Genomic DNA, 14,517 nt, shown 5'->3' on the forward strand with positions numbered 1-14,517 from the left:
TAGTACTGTCACCATCACCATCACCTGTTTAGACAAAAGAGCATGGCCTTCAATTGATAATGGCTCCCTAGGACCGCAAATCTTAGGAACATCAGGTGTTCCTTTCCTGATAGGGGTATGCAAGTAGGCCTCCACTATATCTAGGGAAGTAAGGAACTCTAATTTGTTTAGACTACCACTATTACAGATTTCAGCATCTCCATCCTGAAATGTGGTACTCAAGGTGCCTATTGAACATCTTAATGTTTAATACTGAGCAAAACATCCCCTCCTTCTATGGTACTACAAAGTAAATGGAATAGCATCCTTCTCCAATTTCTGATTTGGGAACTGGAACTCTCTCTTCTAAGGTGAGCAATTTCAAAGGACCTCTTTAATAATGATTCGATCTTATGGTGCTGTGAATCTTTAAGGGCTGAGCCCCCTTCCACTGGAATGGGTGCTCTCTCTGTTACTGCCACTACTGGGGCACCTATTTAGAGAACTGTTCTACTTCTACCTACTGCAGGGGGTACAACTTGGTCATTATATGCCCAGCCTTTAAAGCTATGTCTGTGGTCTCCTACTCTGCTATAATCATTTCTTTTATGACTGAGTGTAGGGAAAGGCTCCGGTAGACCTCAATACCCAGGAAGATTGGATGACCCAGAGACTTCTTTTCCTTCTCCTATTTGTCTACTAGATCTAAGGCGTGCTCCATTTTAAAAACAAAGGTGCTCAGCTCTTCTTTATGAAAGAGCCTAACTGCAGCATCTGACACTTCTTCAGAGCCCCGAGGACCTTTCAGGTCCCCTCTATTTCTCACTTGAGCACTGTATGCCAAAGGGAATGACCTAAGGGAGCTTTCTATCCCCAGTCATCTTTTAGACTCGATCTTGCCCTCTCTAGTTTTGAGATTCTGCCCTGTTTGGGCAGTTTGTCGCCTTTTTCTCTGTTTTGCCATTTCCTCAGCGCGGCTGGAGCCACGCTGTTTCAGTTTTTCCTGCAGCCCGGGCTGGAGCCGTGCTTCTGAACATCTCATGGCCCGGAGGCCGCTGTCAGTCTCTCCAAGTGGCTGGAGCTGTGCTGTGACACCCGGCACGGCTTGGAGGCCGCCAATGCTCTCCTCAAGCAGCAGGAGCCGCGCTGAGACATCCCCTGTGCTCAGGGGATCGCTGACAGCATTTCCCCATGGTCTGGAGACCGCCAACGCTCCCTTCGCGGTTGGTGCCACGTTGCTACATACCAAGCGGCCAGGAGGCCGCCGACATGCACCCTGCGCAGCTGGAACTGCGGTCTCTTGCGGTCAGGGGACCGCTGAAGGCATTTCCACTTGGCATGGAGGCCACCGACCTTACCTTGAGCCCTCTGTGGTGAGAGGGCCATCATCCCCGGACCTTCTTGCGGCAGGAGTCCGCCTCCGGTCTACCCTTCGCGGCAGGAAAGCCGCCTTCAACCTCAGGGTCTGCTTCCAGGACTGGTTCTCTTCTGGCTCTGCATCAGCAGCAGGGACACCCCTCTCCAAGGTCCTGCCCCTCTTCCTTAGGAGCAGAGCCACGTTTCTCTTCACATCTTAAAAGGTACAGCAAGGGAGTGGTGCTCTTCTGACATCATTAAGGGAGTCTCCTCTTCAGCCTTATAAAGGGCCTGGCTTCACTTCCACCTTGCCTTCGCAAGGAGCCAGTCCTCCTTAGGACTTCTCTGCAATCCAGCTTCTCGTTGGCACTCTGTTCCATGTTTGGAATTTCATGTCTACGTCTTCATCTTCTTATGGTCTCCTGTCTTGTACCTGCGTCTTCGTCTCGTCAGTTCCAGTTGTCCTGATGTCTGCTTTGTTCATCTTCATCGATCTGCTGATGTCCTGCACTTCAGATCTCCTGGACTTCTCTTCATATCTCTTCACATCCTGATCTTCAATCAATCCAGATGTTCTCTTCTGCGGCAGCGTAAGCCTCCAGACGACCCGGCTTTTATTGCCCTCGCTCCAAGTTGACCTCGTTCCTTGTTGAGCTTTTATCCTCAGGTACCATACTCAGAGTCCCCTCAAGCTTTGCGCCAACTGGGATACTCAGAGCCCTTGGATCCTGAACTCCTATGCCTCACTGGTGTTTCGTCATCACTTACGACTGCTTCCCTTCGATTGAACTCTTTCTGTACCTGTCTGTTGGCATTGCCCTTGCCTAGTCTTCATTGACTGTGCAAGGTCCGCCTAGATCCAGGAGTCTTCGTTGGATTCTTCAATCAGCTTGTTTGGGAACCACTAGTGTGGTCCGTGACCAGCCATGATGGGTTGTGTAGGGCATGCTGGCTGGCGTGGTCCGCGACCAGCCCTCATCGGTTGTGTAGGACATGTAATTTGGCAGTACCTATCCAGTGTGGTGGTTTGGGACTCTGTCGAAGTCCTTCTCTCCTAGCAACTCAGATTCTCATCTCATACCTTCTTCAAGCAAGCCTGAGCATTCACTCAGTTCTCTTCAATCAACTCAAGTCTTCGTTGGATGTTTTCGTCCTTCCACCACTGTCCGTCCTGTCGCAGTTGCTGCTCCCGTGCAGCAGGTCTGAAAGGGCTACTTTCGAGACCAACATAGTGTCGTTTGGGTCTCTGCTGCGTACGGGTTCGGCAGTGGCCGAGTCCAGTATTCCTGCACCTTCCAGCCTACGCTTGGACACTTCGCCTGCCTCGGCGCTTGCCGGAGCTCCTCTGCAGCTGCGTCGTGGCCCAAGGGTACATGAAATCACCAGAGATGGGTCCGCTATCCGTGTTCCCACAACATCTAGGGGTACTGGGGGGACCTGGAACCTTTATTACCCATTCCAGTGTCCTCTTTTCGTTTCTCTGTAAGCCTTATGCATGAGAATAAATTCCATTGAAAAATCTATGTTCCCGCAGGCTTTTCCTGCCACCTTGACTTGCCTGACTTGGACCTGCTTCCTCCTTGCCGACATTCTTACCTTGAGCAGTCACCTCTCTGGCTTCTTTCTGTGGCATTGGCTTTTCACCCAATGCCAGCCCATCACCAGTGTTTGCTCAACCACCCACTTCCTGCATGCCCCTGTCTATCCATTTTTCATTAGCATTCTGGTACATTCACATTTTATGTTGAAAGAACCTGTTATGTAACTGCTTCCTATTGGCATAGTACAGGCATTGCCTATCTCTCTCCACGGGCTGAGTGCGGGGGGGTGCCTGTAACCACTTTCATTTTCAGCGCTTCTTGCGCTGCTCGTGTCCCAGCATTATGCAGACTGTAGTGGTTCCCAGCCCTTCCACCAGGCCCAAATAAGAACCGGATTTTCTCTCCTTTTTTTCTTTTTGGAGAGGAAGAACAGCTATCTTCAGCTCATGTTCTTTTCCTGCGGAAACTGACACACCCATGGGGCATCGCCCAGTCTTTTTTTTGTTTTACTATCCCAGAGAAGCCTCCACTAGCTAGAGGCAGAAAACAACTGGCAAGTTATCCTATCCCAGAATATATAGGCTCAGATGATGTCAGAAAAGGAAGCTGTTCTCTGCTTCCACCTGCTGGTGCAAGAATATAACTAATTTTGCCTGGACTAATCTGGCAGGACAAAGAGGAATAAGCACTTGCAATGACATGTTCCTAAAAAAACCCCTGATTTTCTACTCTGAATTCAGGAAAGTCTGGATCATGGAACGTCAAGTTACTGGCCATGGAGGTTGCTGCTGTTTCTTTTTCACCACCAATAGACAATTTAAAGAAACAATGCAGCAGTTGTTCAAATACAGATATAAAGTTAAAGACAGAAGGTCCTTAACTAGAAGAGCCAAAGATGTAAGCACTGTTCTAACCTGTTTGCAAGATTTATATGTATGAGCTGTTTTGGCAAGCATTCAAACATACCCCTGACGAAGATGTTAGAATTCAAAATACCAGTGTCAGGTGTTTTCATTATCAGCGCTACAAAATTAGCCGGCTCCTGTGGATCCAAAGATTTTTTTTGTTAAACCTGGCTACAGGTTCTATTTAATTGGAGCAGAAAGATGAGTCAAAGTTTATTTTGTTCCTAAAGACAAGATTTTATTTGCAACAAAAAAATACTTTGAAAAAAAAAATCATATACACCTGTGACTTATTGATGTTACTCCACCCCGGGTAAATGATTATAAATATGTGGGCACTCGAGAACTCTAAGCAACTATGACATAAGATACTGAAGTTGATGGTGCAGTCTAAGTGCCTTGTATATGAGGTCCATCTTTAACTTTATATCTATATTTGAACAATCTCTGCATTGTTTCTTTGAATGAATTTTCTATTATTGGTTTAAGCTCTTTTCACTCTCAGGGTTTTCTTCATATTCTTTTTCACCACTAGCATTTCCATAGTACTGTGGATGTCTCTCTCTCATTTATATACACACACTCTCTCATTCATATACACACACACACACTAAAAACACTCCCTTTGGAGTGAAATACAAGCACTTATATACACACACACACACACACACAGATGTACTATATATCTGTTAGTCAAGAGCCAGAGAAGTAAGTATCAAAAATCACCCATCAGAATCCAAACAGCAAGAGAATTCACACATGCTTGTGACAAATGCATAAAGGACAAGAACATAAGTGCCATGTTAGATCAGACCAAAGGTCTATCCAGCCCAGCATCCTATTTGATAGTGGCCAGTTCCAAAACGTAGATTCAATCTCTTGTTACTTACTCCCAGCGATAAGCACATGGGTTTCCCAGAATCATCTGGTTAATGTTTATGGAACTTATTCAACACTTTTTTAAACCCAGCTGCATTAATTATTTTGACCACATTCTCCAGCAACAGATTCCACAGCTGGATTGTGCAGAGTGAAAAAAAAACAACTTTCTTCAATCTGCTTTATATCTACTTGTTAGTTTCAAGGAGTGTTCTCTAGTCCTATCTTAAAGGAAAAATATCCTGTTCTACCAAATTCCTGATTTTATAATCCTCTGTCATTTTCTTATTCATCTCTTCTCCAAGCTGTAGCCCTGCTATTTTTAAAAATGCGTCTCTCACCCAGCATCCAGCCACCTTCTCTAAACTATCACACCCACCACAAACCGTTCACATATTGATGTCCAAACTTCCCAGTATGCATGCTGCCCAGCCATTTCTGAACGAGGCATGAGATAAGTAAATGTTATACTATCCACGTTTGATAGTTTTTTTTTGTAAAAAGAAAGTTTAATTATGAATGTATATGAAAAATGTGTGAATTTCAAACTTGTGCGAATTCAACTCATGTCTTTTTTCCAAACTGAAAAGCTCCTACCCGTTTAGCCTTTAAGGGAGCCCTTCTAATTCATTTCCCTTCTCTCTATACCTCTTCTAATAATACAATAATTCCTCTATATCTTTTTTGAGATGAAGGGATCAAAACTGCAGAAATACAAAGAGCAAATATTGATCAAGCTCTTGAGTGACAGTATAGATGGAGCAGACTGCTAGGGAAAGAAAAGATTCCTCGGATTTGTCCACAACTGTTCATGCCTGCAGCCTTACTATCTAACCTCCTTTGTAAATCATTCCAGTAACAAAGACCCTGAGTCGGCTACAAGCTTGCGCTTATTGCGCTGGCTGGAACCCCGCGCTTTAGTGAACTACCACAGCCTAAGACCAATAATCAAATCCAACACGCTTCAAAGTATTCGAGCGAGCTCCTGCAATACCAATTAGCACAAAGGAAATGCAAAGCCTACACTGCTGAAAGAAAATCGCACTCCGATTGGTTGGCGCGATAGCTTTACGTAAGACAGAGCACGCGCTTCGAGGGAGCCTCAACGCATATAGGAAACAGCCATTTTACACGACGCAGGGACTTGCACTGTCTTTCTGTAATGGTGGCTACAATTTTTTTTCCCTACCACGTCTAGTCTTGCGAGTAGCGTTCGTAAAGGTAAATTACAAGGCTGTAGAGAGCAAAGTCCCAATCCCCAGCTTTCTTCCTCCAGGTGTCGGAAATGGGGCAGAAAGTACAGCGTAGCTAACACCACAGAGCTCAATTAGAAAAGCCCACAGCCTTCGTCTCTTTACTAGAGCATCACGCTTACAATACCCCGGAAGTGAATCCTCAACTCGCGAGCCGATGCGCCAGCTTCACAGGCAACCCCAGACGTCACTTTACCAACACTGGCCACGCCCCTTAGTTTTGGCGGTGACGTCAGCGAGCGCGGCAGGGACTGGTAGTAGGAAGCGCTGGAACAAGCCCAGAGGTTGCTGCGCTGCACACGGTAAGCTGTAGGTCTTAACACGTGAGGAGACGCTGTTTTTCCCCTTTATACAAAGCACGTCGCTACCGATTGTGGAGTTCCCCGGGCGCTCGCTCTGGCGCTTTTGTTCTCCATCTTGTGACCATGGCAACAGCCCTTTGAAGGTAAAGCTTTGCCATAGGCGGGAGCTGGACTTCGGAGAGATAGCACGGGAGGGGGAGATTTCCCTCTCGTTTCTCCGCTACTCGCGGTTTGCGCCTTTCTTGTTGCTGTCTTGCTGTTGCTGAGGATTGCAAAGGGCCCGAACCAGACTTCCGGCTGCAGGTAGCTGCAGTAGGGCCGAGGCGCTCTTCCGTCAGAACCCTGTACTAGAATGGTGAATTGGGATAAAAGCTTTGTTGGCCTAATGGTGGGCTTCTCAGAATCCGGTCTTCCGGTTCGGCTTGGGTTTTGTTATTTTGCATAGCCAAATCACAGAGGGCGCGCAAATACCATTCGTGACCATGCATTGAGGATTTGCTAAAGACCCCTTTCTTGCGCTTGAAGATAGGTGTTTGGCACTACTGTGGTGGAGTTGCCTGTAGATAGCCACATGTTAATTTTCAGAAAACACTCTTTGATTCAGTTTGTTTCTCTTGATGTAATTAAAAGCTAATCCTTGACCTGCCAATGAGACCATAGGTGATATGTGCATGAAACCTATTGGCGATGGACTGTAGAACTGGCTTTTCTCCTCTCATCCTTTTCCTTTCCTCCTCCTAGTCACTTTGTTTCTAAACTTTGAGAGTGTGAGAGTTGCCTCTCTTTTGACCAATGTCCTCATGGCTGCTGAGGTTTACTGTGTACATTTTAAGGTTGTACTTGAGAGTGTCTTTGAATTTAAGGTACGATTTTCCTTGTGATCTGTGCCCACTTTTTTAATTGAGCATAGAACACAGCTATGAAGTGTGAGCTAAAAATGCCAGTCAATTGGTAGACTTAAAAGAAAACTGGACTTATTTAGAGCAGTGATGTACACTATTTTTCAAGTTGCAGCCTCTTTGGCAAAAGCCAGTGCCCTGGGTAAGATAGAAGTCGTATTCTAATGATGTGGCTTGCTCACCTGCTCAGATACACTACAGGCTGATGCAGAAAGGTGCGTTCTGGCCAAATCACTGCTTTGCTAGCTTTTAAATGCTCATTTTGTGAGCGCAAACTTTACTGCCAATGCTGCAAGGAGTTTTATGCTCACATTGGGCTGAAACAATACTGTGTTCTAGCTGCTGCGCATGACTTAATACGCGATTAGATGCTCATTTTGGACGCGTGTCCATAACCCCCAATCAAATACATGGATTAGCGCGTCCAAAACACACCTCCAAATCGCTGCATAACCAATAGTGCTCATCACTTGTAAATTCACGTAGTTGAGACTATTAGCTAATTCCCGCGATCCAATAAATTTTCCACGTGGCCATTGCACCCTTGCAACATGGCAAATTTTACATCAGCCCAGGGCTCATGTAAAGGTATGCCACACTCAAGGGTGCATTGAAAAAAAGAAAAATCCTGCTTTTGGTGGAACCAAACAAATCAGTATTTATTAAAAAAAAAAAAAATGTTTTTGAAAAAAAATTCTGGATGCCCAATACACACAAAAGTTACACGGTCCAAGCCGTGTATTTTATGCGTGTCTATGTCAGTAGTGGGAGAAAACGGATGCTCATAGATGGAACGTCCGTTTTCCCAACCCACTTGACAGCCACCTCTTCTGTGCGCCCAATGCCGAGGAGGCACTGGGGACACATTTTTCCCTAATGCCTCCTTTGTAGCGTGACCCTGTCATTTAAATATTGAATCGCGCACTCAGGAGAGGTGGCTGAGCACCCATTTTCTGCGCACAATTATTGCATCGGCCTCAAAATGAGCCTTCTAAAGTGGGAGTAGCACTTAAAGCCCTCATTTGCATTGGATTTCCATGTGACGGCACTAAGTTTTACTCCCTAATGTAAAGCAGTGTTTTGGCCTGGCTGGCATTTTCTTAGTGCTGGAATCTTAACTCCACAGTCAGAGATGGAGTTAAGTTTCCAGCACTACTGCACTGGTATTTAAAACCAATAAAAAAAAATTAGCTCTGGAATTTGTTGCCAGAGGATGTGGTTAGTACAGTTAGTGAAGCTGGGTTTAAAAAAGGTTTGGATAAGTTCTTGGAAGAGAAGTCCATTAACTGCCATTAATCAAGTTGACTTAGGGAATAGTCTCTGCTATTACTGGCATCAGTAGCATGGGATCTACTTAGTGTTTGGGTACTTGCCAGGTACTTGTAGCCTGGTTTGGCCACTGTTGGAAACAGGATGCTGGGCTTAATGGACCCTTGGTCTGACTCAGTATGGCAATTTCTTATGTTCTTATGAAGAAACAAAGGTCAAAAACACTTCGCGGGTAAGTGACGGCAGCCACCGGCACTGACCCGAGTAAGTAATTTCTTATTTGTATAAGTGGTGGCAGCCACTTCCACTTAACCGATAAGTACTGACTTATCCAACTCTCTGGCAAGGTTCAACGTTGCCACTTAACCAGATAGGTCAGTCCTTATTCGGCTGAGTAGCTGTGAACAGCCCCAGATAGCCTGATAAGGACTGACCTATTTGCGTAAGTGGCAGTGGTGAACCTCGTCAACTGGATAAGTCGGTACTTATCCGGCTAAGTAGCAGTAGCTACCCATCAGAGAGGCCCCCTCTCCTCCTTTACTGAGTTAAAATAAGCATTCGGCCTGTGCCTAATGTATATTTTACCTGCAGCTTGTTTTTGTTGTGCCTAAACTTATGAACTTTTCTCACAGTCTAATGATAATAACACAGGAGTTAGGACACCATGTTGCTGAAACTGACTGAGAGCCAAATGGTGCAGGTAGAAAATGAAACAGCTGTTCCAGAGTCAGCATTGGCAGCAAGCCTCTGGAGAAGATGGGAGAAGAATGCATTGGGGAAGAGAATCAGGGAGCCATGCTTAGGATTGATATCAGCTGCCATTGGTTCCTTTTCTTTACAATGAAGAACACTGGTTGTTATTTTTGATACTTTCTAAAATGGCTCCTGTGCAGTTCCCCCTGAAAGAAGCTGTGTCACACAACATGATGCATAGTATAGAATCTGAGTGGTTTTTGCAATATTTGTGATTTATAGCCAGTATGGAGCAGCCAGATCCAATGAGAATGTGGAAATCTTGGAGGTATGTTTTTTGGCACAAAGCATTGTGATTTAAACATAGTAAGTGATTGCAGATAAAAACCAAAAAGACCTATCAACTCTGCCCAGTAGCAATTGTATGTGCATCTACCCAAAGTATATCAGATTCCCATATGGAAACCAATCTCTGTCCCCTTTAGGATTGCAAATGATGCTCCATGCTTTCTAGGAAGCACAATGTAGCAATATCACTGCTATCATGAGCTACAACTCAGGGAAAGTTGCCCAATGCTCCATTTATCATTCTTTTGCACTAGGGATTCTCTGTGTTTAATTTATCCCATGCTTTTTGAAGTCTGTCATTGTCGTTGTCATCACCCCCTCTCTGAAAAAATACCTCCTGTCACTGTTCCTGAATCTTGCGCATAATTTTGATAAAGTGTGTTACTGTTAACTGTGCACACTTTTAAAATACTGCACATTGCACAGGGAATATGGTTTCCTTTAAATAATACTCTGAAAAGAGAATGGATGGCAGCATTTCTTAATACTTAAAATGCAACACATCATGAATACTCAAGTTGGCTATCCTGAAAACAAGATTTGTGTAAAGATCTTAAGAACTAGATTTGAGAACCACTGATCTAAGCACCAATTCCATCTTCAAACTTGTATAATCCCTCTAACTACAATATAACTGATCTTATACAGAGGCTTGTACTTCAGATAGAGGAGAAAGGAAGTGGTCTAAAGGTTAGAACAATCTGCTGAAAAGCAGGGTTCAAATTCCACTTCTCCTGGTGACATGCCTTGTAACAATGAGCAAGACACTGTCTCCCATTACTTCAGGTACCACTTAGATTGTAAGCTCTTTTAGGCAGGAACTTATCATACCTAAATACTTATCACTATGTGTAGCAGCATTATAAACATAAGTATATATATTTAACCTATTAGGCATGTTAACCCTTTGGTTGGCTACTGTTAAGATATATATACATCATGTCTGTCACTCAATTCTAGAAGAATGTCTATATGTTTGAATGTTCAGGGCCTCCCTTCTCTGCAGCTGTGGCTATGATCACTATGGCTGCTGAGCATACATATAAGTACTCTACCTTAGTACTAATGGAGCTGAAATACAATTCAAAGGGGCTGGTGCAATACAGTGCGCTCAGCCGAGTGCACTGTATAACCCGCAGTCGGACGCGGGTTAAATAGGCGCTAATCCACTCCCTAATGCAATAGGGGGATTAGCGCCTGTTTAACGTGCGTCAGTCACGGAGTGAATGGGATAATGTTCATCACCTGCAAATGCTTGTGAATGAGGCTATTACTCATTCACTCCAATGCAAAAAAATAAATGTGCTTCTCAGGCGCACATTTATCACTCAGCTATTAACGCCTGCCTGGAGCAGGTGTTAATAGCTGAGCGCATTGAAAAGTAGTACAGAAAAGCAGTTTTTTTTCTGCCGCATTGAAGATCGACGCCAATATGCTCGGCGTCGGTTTTCATAACTGGCCGACTGCTTTATGAAAAGCGACACAGAGTTTATTGGCGTCGGTGTTCATAACCGGCAGAACGCCAGTAACCGCAGTAACGCCAGTAACCTTAATTGCAATATAGCATAGCACCCCCCTTGCGGGTGCCATGCACACGTTAAGAAAGCAAGCACTGACTTTTCAGTGCCCTCTTTCTGCGCTTTTTTTTTTTGCATCAGCCCCAAAGGGAGATAAAACAGCAGCACAGGAAGGAGGAAGAGAGGCTAGCATAATGGCCTCATCTTTTGCCAAAGGAGGGACTGGGATGAAATTGCAGAGAGATGGTTAAGATGGGGAAGAAGGCAGGAAGGGGAAGCAGAGAGGAGGGATCAGACTGGACTGTGTGCTAGGTCTCAGAGACCACTTGAGTTTTCAGGATATCCACAGTGAATTTGCACGAGATATATGCATTTTCTGCCTCCATTGTATGCAAATATACCTCGTGCATATTCATTGTAGTAGCCTGAAAACCAGACTAGCCTGGTGTTCCCTAAAGATTGGATTGAGAAACCATAGTGAGAAGGGAGCAGGGTGAATTCTGGAGAGAGGAACATGGAGGCTGATAGGGATAGGGTTGTTGGAGGGAAGACAGTCCTGTAGTTGAGGCAATGGAGCAGGGGAGTAGCAGTTGGAAAGAGAAAAGCATAAGAGAAAAAGGGATGATAGGGAATGATCAGAAGAAAAAAAATCATTAGGACAGAGGATGGGGCTCCAGATGGGGGTTTAAGTGGAAAAAGATAAGACACAGACAGTCATGGAGATAAAAATGATAGCCCAAAGTTAAATATACTCACTGTGCTAATTACTGTTTTTAGCTCAATTTCTGCAAGCTATGATTATTTTTTTATAGATACTGCTATTGTGGCCTGGTAGCCCTTGCTGCAGAAGGAAGTAGCTACTGCTGTGTCTGCTGCCAGGCCTCAGTAGAGTTGTCTGCAATCTGTGCAGAGTGGGAGAAAAAGTTAGGTTGAGAAGAGGAGGTTTAGGGAAGAAACTAGGTCACTGAATTTGGGAGGAGACAATCTGCATCTCCTCTTCTTCCTCGACCACACAAAACAAAGGACAAAAAATAAAGGTAAAAAAATGCAAAGAAAATATTAAAGGAAAAATCATATTTTTCCCTGGCTACTAATTATTTTTAAATAGCAGACTCCGGGATGGGAAGGGAGAAAGGACCATAGTGTAGACGTCTTACTTCGGTTCGCCTCCTTGTCCTTTTCCAAGCTACCTTGCTGTCTTTTACACATACTCACTTTTTATCCTCTTTCATACTCACACAAGCAGCTATTCCCATCTGCTCATTAATCCCCCTAGTTACCATTCCAGACCTTTATTCACCACTGCCCACTCTTATCTGGGCCTTCAGGAGGGCAAGGAGAGCAGCAGCTCCCTGGGTCATATCATTTTTCTCTGTCTCTGGAGTCCGATTTGTGCCTTGAACCATGCAGTGCAGCATAATGCCATTGGTTCAGAGTACAAGTTGGCTTCCAGTAGCAGCAGAGGAGTACATAATCCAAGTTGCTACTGTTTGTCTCCTGCAGGCCTAGATCTGCAAATGGGGAAGGGGGAGAGAGCTGGGGGGAAGGGAATCAGCCAGTGGTAAAATTGCTTTCCTTGTCACCTGCTAGACCAGTTCATTACACTTGGAATAAACCTGTTCCTCAGCTGCTGAGGGCAGAGCCCACCCCTTTTGCATGACCTCACTTTGGTCATAAAAGGAGAGTAATCTGTCTCCTGCAGTTGTGGACGAGTGTAGATGGCCTGTTGGAGTTCTCCCAGAGTTGGGGTGTGTCTCCGGCCTGGTAGAGTCCACAAGGCTTTTGGGGCAAGGTAACTTTCCCCAGTGCAGCTGTCTCCCAGGTGGTCTTCCCCTGTTTGCAGGCAACTAGCGATCACATCTTTGCTTCCATGGGACTGAGGAGTCCACCTAGGAGGATCCCCCAATCTCTAGGAAGTAGATATCCATGTGGACCTAGCCATAAAAAAAAAAACAAAAAACAAAAAAAGTCTTTCTTTCTAGGACTTGAGGTGCTTCCCTCCCACCTTCTCTCTCTAGCTCTCTCTCGGTCCAGCCCCTCCCTTAGGAATTCTGGTATTTGACTGATTGTTGCTGCAAGTAAAGCTTAAAAAAAAACTATTGCTGGAGAGGGAGCAAGTCAGCGAGTCTTGGCAAGCAGTGTAGATGCGATGGTGGCCCACATGCTAAATCCCGGAGATGGTGAGTAGTAAAGAGGGAAACCGGGAGAGTGAGATGGCTGCGGCAGCCATGAGCATCATTGGGAGGGAAAAGGAGCAGGGCTATGGGATCATGTGAGTGCAGCAATGTGCAAAAAAAAGAGAGAAAGTATTTGGTACAATGATGCTACAAGGCCTCAGATGTTCCTGTAGGACCAAGAAAGTAGCCAGTGTGGCTGGCTCCTTCTGCTCAGCCTGTGATGGCCCGGGATCAGCCAGAACCTCTCTTAAGGGGTTGATAAGCTGTGAGAGGAGGTTAGGTTGTTGGTGGATAATGTTCCTACTCGGTGGAGCAAGAAAGACTCTCTCCAGGTAAGCCAGGCCCAGTAGCCTTCCTTTTGGAAGGGGACTCTGGGGAAGGCCCCGGGCAACAGGCCCAGAACAAATCCTTAGGCCAGACACCGCTAGGGGCCCACCAGATGTGGTTTTCCCTAGGTTTCATATTAATAATGCACCAGGCTTTCTGCGCTATGCAGAAGCCTTCCCCACTGTAACTTCCACCCTGGACTCTGGAGAAGAAGGGATGGTTGGCAGATGAGTCAGGACTGAGTGCGTTTTCAGGCTTGCAGGAGGAGGAGCAGTGCTTGCTGGAATAGAAGGCCTCAAAAATAAGGCTATTTCAAAAGGAGGAACTTGCAGTCCTCAATGCCGGTGTCCAGGTGGCCTGGAAAATCTCAAGCACTAAGGAGGATGACATGGTGGATGATGACCCCATAAAGGGTACGAGGGAGCATTCAAGGGCCTTTCTTTTGCATGAAGCAGTGAGAAGGATGGTACTGGTGGAATGCACCTCCTCTTAGGGAGGACTCGGAGGAGGCAGAGTTATAGGGACGTTGTATCCCCTCCATACTGAGGAAAAGAATAAGTTCTTACGAATCCTGAAGTTGGACACACTGGTATTAGCAGTGGCCCACAGAACTACCGTCCCTGTAGAGGGAGGTACAGTGCTAAAAGACCCCCAGGAGAGGAAAATAGAATTGGTCCTTAAGCAGGGCCTCTCTATAGGGGCCAGGGCAGTCCAGGCCTGTGGGGGCTATATGGCTTTGGCAGCTTTATGCTGGTTTCAGCAGCTGTCTTAAGTTAGGGAACTGCGTGTCTAGAGTAGGCAGTTGCTATTTTGGTGGACACAATGTACGACCTGATTAGCTTCTAGATGAGTTGCCTCCAGAGTGGTGGGAACCTGGAGACTGCTTTGGCTTTGCAGTTAGGATGCAGACTCTGCTTCCAAATCACACCTGTGCAAGCTCCCCTTTAAGGGAGGAGTCCTATTTGGAGTAGATTTGGAGTAATTGGTAAGAGATCTGAATGAAACCAATGCCCAAGGACTTCCAGAGGATAGAGGACAAAGGCCAATTAAGCATGCAGGGTTCTAGGTGGCA

The 14,517-nt window shown here is 45.5% G+C and overlaps 2 protein-coding genes across 15 annotated transcripts in view; one reads left to right on the top strand and one right to left on the bottom strand.

The window, feature by feature from the left end:
* ZCRB1 (zinc finger CCHC-type and RNA binding motif containing 1) overlaps positions 1-6,096 on the bottom strand; it is a 72,357-nt gene extending 66,261 nt beyond the window's left edge. The window contains exon 1 of one of the 4 annotated variants that reach the window (XM_029616790.1): positions 6,036-6,096. The gene's annotated coding sequence lies outside the window, so the exon portion shown is untranslated. The other 3 variants (XM_029616791.1, XM_029616789.1, XM_029616788.1) reach the window with 3 other exon arrangements.
* PPHLN1 (periphilin 1) overlaps positions 5,862-14,517 on the top strand; it is a 340,184-nt gene continuing 331,528 nt past the window's right edge. For 5 of the 11 annotated variants that reach the window (XR_003858726.1, XM_029616778.1, XM_029616786.1 and 2 more), the window contains exon 1: positions 6,073-6,215. The gene's annotated coding sequence lies outside the window, so the exon portion shown is untranslated. The other 6 variants (XM_029616779.1, XM_029616783.1, XM_029616785.1 and 3 more) reach the window with 5 other exon arrangements.

The sequence above is a fragment of the Rhinatrema bivittatum genome, chromosome 9, assembly GCF_901001135.1.
Source record: "Rhinatrema bivittatum chromosome 9, aRhiBiv1.1, whole genome shotgun sequence".
In the NCBI taxonomy this organism is placed as follows: Eukaryota; Metazoa; Chordata; class Amphibia; order Gymnophiona; family Rhinatrematidae; genus Rhinatrema; species Rhinatrema bivittatum.